The sequence below is a fragment of the Primulina eburnea genome, chromosome 13, assembly GCF_022965805.1.
Source record: "Primulina eburnea isolate SZY01 chromosome 13, ASM2296580v1, whole genome shotgun sequence".
Classification (NCBI taxonomy): Eukaryota; Viridiplantae; Streptophyta; class Magnoliopsida; order Lamiales; family Gesneriaceae; genus Primulina; species Primulina eburnea.
The window spans coordinates 26,537,239-26,553,716 of record NC_133113.1 but is presented as its reverse complement, the minus strand read 5'-3'; positions in this window follow the sequence as shown (position 1 = coordinate 26,553,716).

The following is a 16,478-nucleotide window of genomic DNA, read 5'->3' as shown; positions in this document are numbered from 1 at the left end:
TGAGATCGTACGATTGCACGGAATTCCAGCCAGCATACTGTCAGACAGAGATCCGAGATTTACATCCCGCTTCTGGAAGAGCTTTCAACAAGCTATGGGGACCAAAATTACTCTCAGCACGACCTATCATCCTCAGACTGATAGCCAAACAGAGAGGACAATTCAAACTCTAGAAGATATGCTGAGAGCATGTGCTCTAGACTTCAGTGGTAATTGGAGCGAACATCTGCCCTTAATCGAGTTCGCGTATAATAATAGTTACCACAGCAACATTGGAATGGCACCATACGAAGCTCTGTATGGACGAAGGTGTCGATCACCACTGTATTGGAATGAGGTAGGGGAAAAAGCCATTGTTGGACCCGAAATGATCCAAGAAACAGTGAATAAAGTTGCTGTGATCAAGGAGAGATTAAAAGCTGCACAAGATCGACAGAAAAGCTGGGCTGACCTTAAAAGAAGACCCGTGGAATTCGAAATTGGAGAGAAGGCATATGTGAAAGTGTCACCCCATGAAGGGTGTAATCCGATTCAATAAGGCTGGTAAACTAAATCCCAGATATGTCGGACCATTTGAAATTCTTGAGAAAGTGGGAACACTTGCTTATAGATTAGCACTCCCACCCGACATGTCAAGAATTCACAATGTATTCCACGTCTCGCAGCTGAGGAGATATATTTCTGATCCAAGTCATGTTCTGGAAGCTGGACCACTTTTGGTTGAGAGCAACCTAAATGAAGAACCGAAGTATGAAAAAATCCCGATTCGGATTGTGGATAACAAAGACCAAGTACTGAGGAGACGAACTATTCCATATGTCAAAGTACAATGGTCCAACCACACCGAAAGAGAAGCTACTTGGGAGTTGGAAGAAAAGATGCGAGATCAATACCCTTATCTCTTTGAGGAGCATGTGCAACCAAGTTTCGAGGACGAAACTTCTCATAAGGATGGAGGGATGTGAGAACTCGAATTTTCAGCAGCTAGCAATTTCAGTAGCAAATGAAAATTCCAGCAGAAGCTAGCAATTCCAGCATCAAGCTAATATTTCAGAAGTTGATATTTTTCCAGCAGACATGTATTTTCCAGCAAACAGAATCTAGCAGCAGAAGAGCGAGAAAGCAGCAGCAGCAGAAGAGCGAAGAAGCAGCAGACAGTTACTGATTCAGCTTAGACTTGTAACTGAAGCATTTACATGGAATAAAGGCTGTTAATGGCAGATTATGGCCATTTATTTGGGAGGCTAACAGTCAGATTTTTGGCCTACAAATAGCACACTCAACCTCTGAATTGGTGTTACACAAATCTTGAGATTATAACTTGAAATTAGAGCTAAGAGAGTGCATTTTCGAAGCTGTAAAATTCAGTAGCGAGGCAAGCAGATTTCCAGACTTCAACCGAAAAATTCTAGCAAATTACAGTAAGTGGGCTTATGTATAAATATCTTGAAATCCGTTTGATAATTCTGTTTTAAAGTTCAGTTTCTGCATGATTTCTGATATATGATTTTGAAGCACTGAAACTCCCTAGTGAACTAATAGTAGGAATATATATTCTGAACATTTCTGAATTCTGATTCTGGCCTCACTCCTTAGAGGAGAGAATATATAGGGGACTGATATCAGTTTAGGCATGAAATTCACTAACGTGTTCAGTTCTGATTTCTGTTCTGAAACCTGTAAATTCTGAATTCTGATTTCTGTTATGAAAATACTAGTTTTCTGTATATTATTGTATTACTGTTTCTGTTGAAAACGATTTCGAAAACTGGGAGTTATTCCCGCCCCTGCTTACTGAGTGACAATCATATCACTCACCCACCAAACACATCTCAGATAAGAACGAGGAAGAGTTGATAGAAGAAGAGGAGCAACGTCAGTTTTGGGGCTGGTGATGAAGATCGTTGTTCTTAGTTCTGATTTATGTTTTATATTCAACTGCATCTGTTCAGACATTGTAATTTTATGGTTTTACATTTCCGCTGTAAAACATTTATCCTTGAGTTGTAACAGACAACGATTATTATGAATAAAAGACTGGTTTCTGAAATTCTGTACTTTTGAGGCTTGTTGTTTTCGAATGAATATTTGAGAGCAACGCCGGTGTCAACCAACCCCCGTCACGGGGCGTGACACAAAATCTGAAAATTTCATGCATAATTAGAGTTAAAGTGGAAACAATGTAATGAAATTAGTTATCAAACACAAATAACAGTTAAATTTATGAATCAATGCGAAACTTTACTCTGATATCACTATTGGGTTCTTGGAACTAGCATGAAAAACACAATGTAAAATTTAAAAAATTGATCTCTAAATTCTGAAGACGAATGGTTGCCTTTGATTCTTAAAATAAAACATACAAATAATTCAAAAAACACAATTGTATTTTATTTTTCAAAAGTTTTCGGACCAATAAAATCCGAATACCAAATTCACCGTCCACTCTCAGCCAACTTATTTTATACATATAATCTTATTTTATTTATTTTAAATTAAGATAATTTATTTTGATTTCAAAAATCAAATCTTTTTACTATTTCTTCGTCATATCCTATCCTTTCTTATGCACATCATATATAAGATAGGAAATAAATCATTTGAGGTATATTTTATTTTATGGGTGTTTTTATTTAATTTAAAATCTATCAACTAGAATTTTAATCTAAATATTTGAAAATATTCCTATAAAATATATCATAACTCTTATACCGTAATCCAAAAAAATAACCAAATTCATTTTCATTAAAAGCACGATGAAATCAATATTACGATTTTCATGACAATATTTATAATTTCGGATTTTCCTAAAATGAAAACTTCCAAAAAATAAACTTTACTAAAATTTTACTTGATTTTGATGCCAACTTCGATTTAGCGCATAATCAAAATTATAATCTTATAAACATAATCATATTCCATTTAATTCTTAAATTTAACTCATTGAATATTATTATCTTGTTCGCAAGATCAAAATCAATTTTGTATGACCTTCAATGATTCTGGTGTATGCTAGTCGTAGGATAACCCGTTGTGATTAGATTATACATTTAATCTTTTGTAAACATGCCCTAATTGTCTCTTTTAATTTATCAAACTTTTTAATTATCAATAGCCTGTTTTCAGTTTAATCCATAGAATCATGACTAGAGCGTGCCTAGAAACATCGATTTGCGTTCCCCTAGACACAAACTGATAGTTTATGTAGGAACCTTTAGTTATAGTTAGCATGTAGTACGTTCATTTCAGCTCATATGTTCTGATCATATTTTAAGACATTGGTTCACCAAGATCTCAATATAAATGTAATAGCTATGAGTATGTTCCAAAGTATCATATCCCTTTATATGATAACTAGAGAAATTCTTTTTTTCTAAAATACAAATTCTTATGTGGCCAGATATTCTTAGGAATATTAAATTGATAGAACGCATAAGACATTCACTAATATAATCAAGCGGCTGAATTACCAAATACAATGCACAAACCAGAGGCGGATGCATTGGAGGGCTCTATACTGGGTTGTAGCCCAGCCCACTTATTTCTTTTTTTTTTAATACTTAAAGTTTAAATTTCAGCCCACCCATCAATCAATGTCCAAGTCCAGTCCAACGCAGCCCAGCGCAGCTCAGCCCATTTACATGGGTGAGACTAAATTTAGCATGAACCAAGATAGCCCACAATAGCTTCTCCTAATTTTCACGTCGTCTTCACAAAAATTTATCAATCTTCTAATAATCAGTATACCGGAGAGCTGGGACTGGCTCAACAAGGTGGAGAACGGTTTCATGAACTGGAGTTTGGAAACCTCGAGGGGCTTATTATATTAAGTTCAAGCCTCCTCCAACTCTTATTCCTGGATCCGTCCTGACACAAACTCCTATCCAATTCACAATACATCGAACTTTATATTATTGAAAACGCACGTGTATAAATATAAATGAATGCCAGATAAAATAATCATTTATTGAATAATTTTTTTTTGACAAAAACTTGTGTGAGACGGTCTCACGGGTCGTATTTGTGAGACGGATCTCTTATTTGGGTCACCATGAAAAAGTATTACTTTTTATGCTAAGTGTATTACTTTTTATTGTGAATATGAGTAGGGTTGACCCGTCTCACATATTATGATCCGTGAGACGGTCTCACATGAGACTCACTCTTTTTTTTTATATAATAGTTTAATAAAATTCACAATCACAATTAACAAAAAAAAAAAAAAAACTCGTATGCATGGATATGGTTTAATTATTTCTATTTCCAAAATATTTAGCATTTCATGTAACAATTCTAACGACCTTCTAAACAGGCTATCACGAGTTTTTCATCATTCATTGGAACATTGAAAACAAGAGGCGCGAGTGAGGGGAAAAAGAAAGGAAGCATTAAGAGAGACTTGTTCTTGGTCCGGGCACTATGTGAAAAATGACATTTTATTTCGCCAGGCGTTACTTCGGCAAAAATAAATTACGAAGTAATATATTACCAATAACTTCATTAATAACACAAGCGAAGTAAAATAATATATTTTACTTCGGATGTTTAAAAGCACGGGCTTCACTGTATTTTTTTTATATATTTTACTTCGGCATATCAATTTTGATGAAGTAAAAAATAATGAAAATACGACCTAGTGAAGTAAAAAGATTAAAACATGCGACGGGCTTTTTAAACCGTCGCCAAATTTTAAATCGGCGACGGTTTAATTTAACCCGTCGCTAATATTAGCGATGGTAAAATACAAACCGTCGCAAATTTAAAACTAGCGACTGTTTTTTAAAAACTGTCGCTATATTTAGCGACGGTTGTTATTTAACCGTCGCTAAAAGTAGCGACAGGTTAAAGTCAACCGTCGCCGATTAAAAATTTAGCGACGGTTAAAAGAACACCGTCGTCATTTTCAAAAAATTCCACCCCGGATATATTTCTCTCCATTTTAACCGTCGTCGATTTAAAATGTTGCGACGGTTTTTACTAAAGCCGTCGCCATTTTCAAAAAAATTCAATCCCGCCTATTTTTCCCTCTATTTTCTTCCACCACTCTCTATAAATACATACAAATTCTCTCCAATTTCTTCCACTTCACTTCACAACAATTAAAATTTTTTCTCACTTACACAATTTTACAACTTCACAACACTTAAAATTTTTATCACTTACACGATTTTACAATTTCACAACACTTAAAATTTTTATTTCTTACACGATTTTAACACTTTACGATACTTAAAATTTTTATCTTTTACACGATTGTACCAATTCATAACACAGATTTATTAATTTTTTTATATTTTACCGCACCAATTCATAACATAGATTTATTAATTTTTTTTTTAATTTACCTAACATATTAGCGACGGAACTCATATGAACCCCGTCGCTAAGTAGCGACGGTTTTTGATATAAATTCTGTCGTACACTAGCGACGGTGTTTAACATTACTTCCGTCGCAACAGAGCGACGGTTTTGAACATGCATTCCGTCGCAAATTAGCGACGGTTTTTAACATGAATTCCGTCGCTAAATAATAATTAAGAGGAAGTTATATGATATACTACTTCATTATTCACTATAATCGATGAAGTAAAACACATTTATTACTTCGACACCGGTCCAATTCTGGACCGGTTTTTCTCCCAAAACCGGCCAAAAGACTTCGGTATTTTCAATACTACAACTTCGGGTATTATGCGAAGTAAAAAGTACATCTATTACTTCACGTCCATATACTTCGGCACTTAAGTACTCTATTACTTCAGATATATCTGAAGTAAAAAGTGATTTTTGGCATAGTGGGGAGATGTAAGCCATCTTGGATGAAACAAGTGAATGATTTATGTTCCTATTTTGATTCTTGATTATTTTGTGTTTGCAATAAACGTGATTGATTAAATTCTTCCGTGAAAGAAAGAAAGAAATATTATATGTTGAATTCATAACAATTGGTGTTGTACGTGGGAAGTGGATCGCACGATGAAGGATGATATTGTCAAGTTCATATGGAATAATGATTTCGGGTCGTGGCTGATCGAGATGCGTGCAATCTTGATTCAAAAAGGTTTGATGGGAGCCCTAACAGCTAGAGAACTTCAAAGTTGAAGTAAGAGAGAAGGCCCAAAGTGCTATTATACCATGCCTTGAGCCTACGACAAGTGGCCAAGGAGAAAACAGTTGCTGCTGCTATGTGGTTGAAGCTTGAAAACCTGTACACGACCAAGTCCTTGTCCAACTGTCTATACATGGAACAACGCCTATACTCATTCAAGAATTGAGGAAAAAAATATTGGTAACCAGATTGATGAGTTCATAATGATCTTGAAAACATAGAAGTAAAACTGGAGGCCTTAATTCTCTTGAATGCTCTCCCAAAATTGTATGAAAATTTAAGGGATTCAATGTTGTATGGGAAGGACAATCTATCACACTTGAAGAAGTACAGTCTACCATTCAAGCCAAATAATTGCAGAGGAAACAAAGCAGTCAAGGGAACTACTCATCAGGAGAAATGCTTATGGCAAGTGGTAGACCAGAGAAAAGAATTTAGAAGATAAATAAAGATAGATCAAAATCCAAGAGACAAACCAAGAATACTGCAAAAGCTTCGCGAGCTCGAGCTCGGCTCGTTTATGTGGCTCGTGAGTTCGAGCTCGCCTCGTTTAATGTTCACTTTTGTTTATATGGCTCGCAAGCTCCGAATAGCTTACTTGCGACTTTATTCGTTTACTTCCATAATAATAAATAAATAAAATATTATTCAAATCTTATAATGACATTTTCTCATTGACATATCTGGAAACATTAACTAAATAATTATATATAATTAAGAGCATTCATAGAATAATAATATAACTTTATAGGTTTGAATTAATAAAATTAGGCTTATCATTAATCAAAAAAATTGTAAGACCAAATCTAAATATGATTTATCAACTGTTTTCAGTAAAGTAGTTGAAAATGATAAATTTTTTACAACGAATATATTTTAGAATAAGCCCCTAGTGTTGGTCCTCCTCGGCAACAATAAGTCATGCAAGGTAAAAGGCATTGGGAACATCACAATAAGAAGTATCTGGTCCTTTAGCTATTGTTCTTGATAAATGACCCGGTTTGGCCCGACTCTTTGGTCTTAAGAAACACATGATGGTCGGGACTTTGTGCTTCGTCAAGTGAGGTATGTACCTGAACTAAAGCGAAATTTGATTTCTATTGGTACACTTGACAAGAATGGTTATACCTTTAAATTTGATAATGGCCTCTTAAAAGTTTCTGAAGGATCTTTAACTGTGATGAAAGGCATACGAAGACAAGCATTATATATCTTACAGGGAAGAACTACAGTATGTGAATCTTCATTAGTTAAAAAAAATGCTTTATAAATCGAAGCTATGACATCTAAGGCTAGGTCATGTTAATGAGAGAGGATAAGCAGGATTAACTAAGCAAAACTCTTTGTGTAGGGATAAAGTACAATACATAGATTTCAGTGAATATTATGTTTTGTGTAAATTTAAGAGAGCCAAATTAAGTCAAGCAAACACACTGCAAACATGCATTTTGAATATGCACAATCTGGTCTATGGGGTCTCTCTAAAACAGTAACACATGGAGGGGACATGTATTTTTATCTCTATCATAGATGATTTCTCTAGAAGGGTTCGGATTTATATCCTTAAAACAAAAGATGAAGCCTTCACAAAATTCAAGAAGTGGCTATTAACAAATGCAAATAAACTAGGAAGGGATCTAAAGTTTTTGAGGATCGATCATAACGGTCTGGAATATTTTTCAGAGCAGTTTCAAGAACTTTGTAGGTCACATTGAATTACAAGGCACAAAACTGTTGTTGGCACTCCACAACTAAATGGGATACTTGAAATACTAAACCCCACTATGTTAGAAAGGGTATATGCATGATTCTCAATGCTAAGTTACCTTAAGACTTTTGGGGTGAAACAGTAACCACAACATGTCATTTAATCAACCATTTCCTCTCAAGTGCAATCAATTTTAAGACCCCTGTGAAGATGTGAGTGGAACTCCAGCCTATTATTCATTTTAAGAGTATTTGGCTGCATAGCTTATGCTCATGTTAAGCAAGAAAAACAAGAACCAAGTGCGCTGAAGTGCGCTTCTGTAGAATACCCCGAAAGAGTAAAAGGGTACAATGTATGGTATATGGAATCCAATTATATAAAATTGAGGCAGAGGATCAGCAACTTCAAGAAAAGGATCTAAGAAACTATATGCTAGCCAGAGATAGGCAAAAAAGAGAAATCAGACCCCTGAAAGGCTAGGACATGTTGACTTGATCTGGTATGCTCTTATATTAATATAACAGGGTATACTTTTGATCCATCATCATATCATGAAGCCATGACTTGTGGAAAGAGAAAAATGGCTGGAAGTAATGAATGATAAGATAGAATCCCTCAACAAAAATCACACTTGGGAGCTGGTAACTAAAACATAAGGGCAGAAGATTCTAGGAAGCAAAAGGATTTATAAATTGAAGGAAATAGACCCTGGAAAAAAGTTCAAGTACAAAGCAAGGCTAGTAGTCAAAAGGTACTTGCAAAGGGATGGAATTGACTTCAATGAGATATATTCACCAGTAGTAAAACACTCCTCCATAAGATTAATGTTTGAATTAGTAGCTCAATTAGATTTGAAATTAGAGTAACTAGATGTGAAGACCGCATTCCTACATGGAGAGTTTGAGGAGACTATTTACATGGACCAACCCTAAGGATTTACAACAAATGGAAACAGAAACAAGGTCTACCTCTTGAAGAGATCCTTGTATGGACTAAACATAGCCCGAGACAATGGCATAAAAGGTTTGATGAATTCGTGATGAAGATCACAAGGAGCAACTTTGATGGCTGCGTATACTTGAAAAAGGATGGTGATCAAGTCAGTACCTTTTTCCTACTCTATGTGGATGATATTCTCATTGACGGTTCCAGTAAGAAAGAGATACATGTTATTAAGGATCAACTAAACACTGAGTTTGAAATGAATGACTTAGGAGAAGCAAAGAAAATTCTTGGGATGGAAATCAACAGAAGAAGGGATAAAAGGACCTTATTCCTTAACCAAGGATCCTACATAATGAAAATTCTACAAAGATTCAACATGCATGAATCAAAATCAGTTGCCACTCCACTAGGGCAGCACCACAAACTTTCAATCTGTTAATCACCAATTGATGAGACAGAAAGGGAGCATATGGCACATGTGACTTATGCAAGTGGAATAGGTGGTGTCATCTGTGGAATGGTGTGCAGCCGGCCAGATCTTGCCTACGCCATAAGCGTGGTTTCAAGATTTATGGCAAATCCATGGCAGTCACATTAGGAGGCATTAAAGTGGATTTTAAGATATTTGAAAAGAAAACCAAATATGGGGTTACTATTTAGAAAACACGAAGATTTGTCACAACCAGTCGCAGTCTTTGTAGATTCTGATTTTACAGGGAACTTTGGATACAAGAAAGTCTTTGACATGATTCATATTCACGATGTTTGGCACAACAGTTAGCTGGAAGGCTATACTCCAACTAGTAGTAGCATTGTCCACCATTGAAGTATAATATATGGCTGTAACAAAATCCATTACCACAAACCAATACGAAAACTTGACTATATATTTTGAATGGATAGTAAAAAAAAAAATGGAAAAAAGATTTTAAAAGAACACACCATTTAAAAGGGGACTTACATGTACGTAGGCATATAATTTTAATCAGATGGTCCAATTCGAAGTGAAATTTCGTTGAACGAATGCTCCAAAAATCTGCATTATTTGATGCGACCATTTGAGTCGTAGGACCAATGATTTTCCTTATTTTCGGGGAATATTTTTGGTACATGAATATGCGTAAAATAAAATGGTTACCCTCTTCAATGGGCTTTACTAATTTTGCGGGAAATTTGGAGTCCATATGTCCATCACCTGCTATAAAAAAGAACAAATTCCTAAAAAAGAGCCACAGGTTGCATCTTTCATGGCAAAAGGTCAAAAAAGGCACACACACACAAAAAATTTGTCCAAAACATATGAGAATAATAATAATTATCGCCAATAAAATTTCATTTGTAAGTGAGACATATTGAGGGATTGTTTAAAAGCAAAAACTTGTGTGAGGCAGTCTCACGGGTCGTATTTTGTGAGACAGATCTCTTATTTGGGTTCATCCATGAAAAAATATAAATTTTTATGCTAAAAATATTATTTTTATTGTTAATATCGATAGGATTGACTCGCTCACAGATAAAAATTCGTGAGAGCGTCTCACAAAAGACCTACTCTTGTTTAAGAAGCCAGTAGAGCAAAATGATACACAAAAATTGCGGTTTACATATTAATTTTTGGGCTAATAAGATGATATCCTTCGAGTATTTCCCCGATAATGCATTAAAAATTATTTTATACCAAAATTATTATTATTTATTATAATATAATTATTGTTAACTCGAATAAAAATCCATATTTCACAAAAAACTTACTTATTCTCTAGAATAAGTTTCATGTGAGACCATCTCACGGATCTTAATCTGTGAGATGGGTCAACCCTACCCATATTCACAACAAAAAGTAATAATCTTAGCATAAAAAGTAACAAGTGAGTCTCATGTGAGACCATCTCACAGATCATAATCTGTGAGACGGGTCAACCCTATCCATATTCACAATAAAAAATAATACTCTTAGCATAAAAAGTAATACTTTTTCATGGATGACCCAAATAAAAGATTCGTCTCACAAATACGACCCGTGAGACCGTCTCACACAAGTTTTTGGCAAAAAATAATATTTTTTATGGATGACCCAAATAAGATATTCATCTCACAAATACGACCCGTGAAACCGTCTCACACAAGTTTTTGCCTATTCTCTAAAAAGTGGTTTTGGTATTGAATGAATTTGGCCACGCGGGTTCCTCAAAATCTGCAAAATGTAGATCTCTTCTAATTTAACGGTAAATTTCAAAAAAATATTTCCGTCAATGTTTGAATTAAGATTAAGTACCTAAACACAATTTTTTTAGGAATCAACAATTCTATACTTTTAGTTTTAACTTCCTACAAACCAAAATTTACAATTTTGCTAGCTCTTTTATTATTTAAATAAATATATTATTGTATCCACAAAATTTACACATGTCTTCTCCATCTAAATATAATTTTAAAAAAATATTGTTTCTCAATTATCATGGAATAAGAGTGAATACTCATTTTGACATACAAAATACTTATTAATGGTTTTCAGATACTTGATTTCGCTCTTTGAATACACTAAATATATAAGAAAATATTATATGTTCGAGCAATCACCATAAATTCAGTCATCGTTGGTCTTTTCATTAAAAATGCATTATGATGACTTATTAGTGTCATTTTATTTTTAAAAGAAAAACATAGGTCATCACTTGTCATGAAAAAAGATTATGTATTTATTTTGACATACAAAGTACATATTTTGAAGTTCCAAATTCTTGGTTTGGCTATTTGAATCCTTACGCCTTTATCTTTCAATCCGTCCGTCCGAATTTGAATCCGACTTCGGTATCGAGTTCCTAGCGACGTAGGCTACAACTGGACGTAAGTTTTACTACGTTTTGACATGTTTTAGAATTATGATATTGTCAGAACTAAATGGAACTCATATATGTTGTTCTTGACATATGAGACATTATAGAATCGAAGTCAGACTAAGAAACGGACTGATTATGGAATTGTTATGAATTTTTAGGGTATATTGATTTATACCAGACAGATCTGAATTGTGATTGGATTACAGATGGTATCAGATATAGGTTATGGATTGTAACTATTATCTGTTGAATCGGTATTGACGGGGATATTGAAATTGTACCGTTATACCGTTGATTTGAATTAAATCCAGATTCATCAGATTGTTATTGAGTTGAACGGTATATTGACATGAGATTATTGATATTGTCATTGCCAGACAGGCTGTGAGTTCAGGACATCGACTGAGTCAGAAACCGATGAAAGAAAGGTATAAATTAATGTTGAGTTGGGATTGCGCAACTCGAGTGAGGTTTGACTCGAGTTTCCCTAAATCACATACTTTTACTTATTGCATTGATATTTGTAATTGATCAGACTTATGATTGTAGTTTATTGATTATAGCTACTGTGTGATAAGATTGATATTTGTAGCCTATTGATTTATAGCTACTGCATGTAATGACTACTGATTCGCTAGTCATTGACTGATTTGCTTAGATACTGACTGTATGTATTGATTACTGAGTCGTTGAGTCATAGGCTGATTCGCCTAGTCACCGGCTGATTCGTCGGGTTATTGACTGATTCGTCTTATTATAGGCTGATTCGCCTAGTCACCGGCTGATTCGTCTGGTGATTGACTGATTCGTCTAAACATAAGCTGATTCGCTTAATTACAGGCCGAGTTGTCTGATTATGGGCTGATTCGCCTAATTACCGGCTGATTCGTCGGGTTATTGACTGAGTCGTCAATTCTGCGGCTGATTCGCCCAGACACTGATATATGAATTATATCGATGCCGTTTAGGGATTGATTCATTCCTATCGACTGAGATTCGATATAATACCTATATTCAGACATCGGGATCCCTAGGATAGAGTTGAGTCGAGTCTGAGACAACGCGTCAGTGGAGTCGAGTCTGAGACGACACGTCGGTTGAGTTGAGTCTGATATGACATGTTGATTTACATTTTTTATGCCATTCATGATTATTGAATGTTTGATATGAATTTATGTTTCTGATTTGAGACATGTTATGAATACTTCTTATATGCTTTCGTATATGCTTTTATATGACTGCATGTTTACATTGTTTATACTGGGATATTTATATCTCACCGGAGTTATCCGGCTGTTGTCTTGTTTTGTATGTGTGCATGACAAGGGGCTGGATCAGGGTCAAGAAGAGGATGAGAGAAGACGAGTTTAGCGTGGTGATTCCGGACTTGGTTTAGAAATAGGGTTAGACACTTGATATTAGTTGTTAAACCCTAGTTGAATAAATGTATGTTGTACAGGACTTGTACTTTTATACTGAGATGTATGTTCATGTTTAATATGTAATTTGAGTAAATTACATTACGTTTCCGCTTTGTATTTGAAAAAAAAAAAAATTTAGACCCTGTTTTCTAATTGATTAATTAGTCCCAAAAACTGATTAAGATCATGATTAGCGTCCGGGTCCCCACATGAATACTTCAAATATGCAAGAAAATATTGGATCTTCGAGCTATCACTATAAATTCAATAATTATTGGTCTTTTTTCATTGAAAATGTGTCAAAATGACTTATCCATGTCATCTAATTTTTGAAAAAGCAATGTTTCTCACTCATCTTGAAATTAGAAAAAATACTTATTTTGATCGATAAAATACATATTTTGGTGTTTCAAATATTTGATTTGGCTATTTTAATACTTCGAATAAAAAATACTTAAGTTTCAATTAATATTAAGTGACTTTTGATTGGTGTCATTCGTGAAGTTAAACTGTGATATCTAAATTAGTACAAAGAATATCTAATTAAAGTATATAAATACATGATTTTACCCCCAAATACTCATATCCAATTATTTGGGGATGCCAAAATATAATTTGAAGTTAATATTGAGCGACACTGATGATGACATCCGTGAAATAAAAATATGATACCTAAATTAATACAAATAATATATAATTCGAGTAAAAAAATACTGGATTTTACCCTTTAAATACTTAAATTTGATTATTTTTAGTATTATTTGTACCAATTTAGGTAACACATTTTTAATTCACAAATCTCATCATCAAAGGACACTTATTTTAACTTCAAACTATATATTTTGACATCCTCAAATAATCGAATTTGAGTATTTAAAGGGTGAAATCAGGTATTTTGCGGACTCGAATTATGTCTTATTTGTATTAATTTAAGTATTACATTTTTACTTCACAAATGTCATCATCAGTATCACTCAATATTAACTTCAAACTATATTTTGACTTCCCCAAACAATTCAATATGAGTATTTAAGAAGTAAAATCATGTATTTGTAGATTTTAATTAGATACTCTTTGTATCGATTTAGTTATTATATTTTAACTTAACGAATGACACAATCAAAAGTCATTTAATATTACTTGAAACTCAAGTATTTTATTACATATTTGAAGTATTCAAATAACCAAATCAAATATTTAGAACTCCAAAATAGATATTTTATCTGTCAAAATAAGAATTTTCACAAATTTACCCTAGTTTAACCCTTTTTTCTTCCTTTTTGAAATAATGATCCGTAAAAAAAAGAAAAGAAAAGAAAAGTAATAATGATGCAATCTGTTCACATAACGTTCTAGACATGCTAGTGAATATATATTAAATTAATATTTTGAATTTAAAAGGTTTTGGACAATGGTGAATTTTCTGGTAGATTTTGCAATTTACATTTACAGTGAGTAAATTGTCATCAATGAAATAAATTATATATTATATCCTGGTAATACTCGATTATATGATAACTTTCAACGGTCTTACTTTTACTAAAAGATGCATAAATAGAATAATTTTATGAAAATATTTGTAAAACTTATGATTATCTTCATACTATAGTTAATAGATTGTTACAACTATAAAAACTCTCTACGTCCCATATATTTATGTGTATTTGTGTTTTTGCACAAATTAAGAAAATTATAAAAAAAAACAAGTTTTACAAATAAAACTATTAGTTTATTTTTATTTAATGAGTGCTTTATTTTGATATAAAAATATGTTATAAATATCTAGTATATTTAATGACTATTGATAGATTTGAGTAAGAATTTAAAAAAATAAATAAATATAGATATTGGAGAAGGGAGGTGTGGAGTTCATTAATGTTTTGAGCAGTCGAAACTTTAAAATTCTGTTTACAATTTTTTTAAAACTACTAAAAAATAAAAAATAAAAAGGTGGGTGCCAACTCATGCGGAGCCCACCGAGGTACACACCAAATGGTGTGTAGGGTATCAACGGTTTGTTTCAACTTATCTGTGCAGGAAGTGTCCTGTATGGGCAATGAACGGCACGGATCACTCTACATGAGTGATCCGGGCCCACCTCCAATGAAAAAAAAAAAATTGACTCGAAAAAATTCGAACCGTTGGATCGACCCTTGCGAACAATGCCCGCAAGGATAATGTCGAGTTAACTGGTATCAACTATCAAGTTATTATATATATATATATATATTCTAATTAATAATTATTTATCACACATTAATTAAATTATTGAATTTAAAATTATAATATTTTCATGTATATCTTTATTTATATTTATATTAATTAATTATTTAAAACTGATAAAATTATAATTTATCATCTTATCTAAAACTTAATCAATCAAACCAAATCTATTCGTTTTTAATCTATACAATTTCACATCTTTTTTTTTTTTTTTCAAAATCAATAGTTAAATATCTATATTATATTATTACGTTTGAGACACCTAAAGTAACTAATTTTTGATGTCATGATCTGTTTTAATAATTATATATTAATAAAGCATTAAAATTTTAATGCAAATCAAATGTAGCTCAATGAATATAGTCTTTGTTTCTTAAATATGTCAAAAACTTGTGTGAGACGGTCTCACATGTCGTATTTTGTGAGACAAGTCTCTTATTTAGGTCATCAATGAAAACATATTACTTTTTATGTTAAGTTTATTACTTTTTTATTGTGAATATTGGTAGGGTTGACCCGTCTCACACATAAAGATTCGTGATACCGTCTCACAAATTAAATATTAAGTTGTAGGTTCTTATTTTGATCTTTTGTTCTTTTCTTATTCCTGTTTATTTTTTTAATTTATATATCAAAACTACAGTACAATCCTAATTATTTTTTATAATTACATTTGATCTTTACTTAAATATAAATTAAATTAGTCATAAAAAATATTGTACAAACATACAACGCGTATATAAATGTATTAATTATTGATGGGATCCGGGAGAAATGAATGAGCCGGTTCGGGTGCTCCACCGAATCTAATATCAAGATGTTGGGAAAATAAGAGCAGGACGTCTGGATCAAGAGCTTGCTTCACAGAATAGATGTGAAGATCTACAACCAAGAATAACCACATGAATGGGCGCCGGAGGGTTGTCCGGCGTGACCACTCCGATGCTTAAGTCAGTGAGAAACTCAAGCAAGAAATCAATGTAACCAAGTGATGGTTGTGAGATTGGTGTAGAAGATGAGTAGTAAATGAACAATAAATGAGAGCATTCAATGTGTGAATAGATAATAAATGCAGGAGAGAATCTGATATTTATAGTAGAGGATGTAATGATGACCTCGTTCCTTGTGTTGACCATTAATTATAGTAGAGTGGCTGATTATACTCTATTGTTCTGTCACGTCCAATCTCATATTAATTACATTCAGTCTCCTTGATTTTATCAGTCACTTGCACT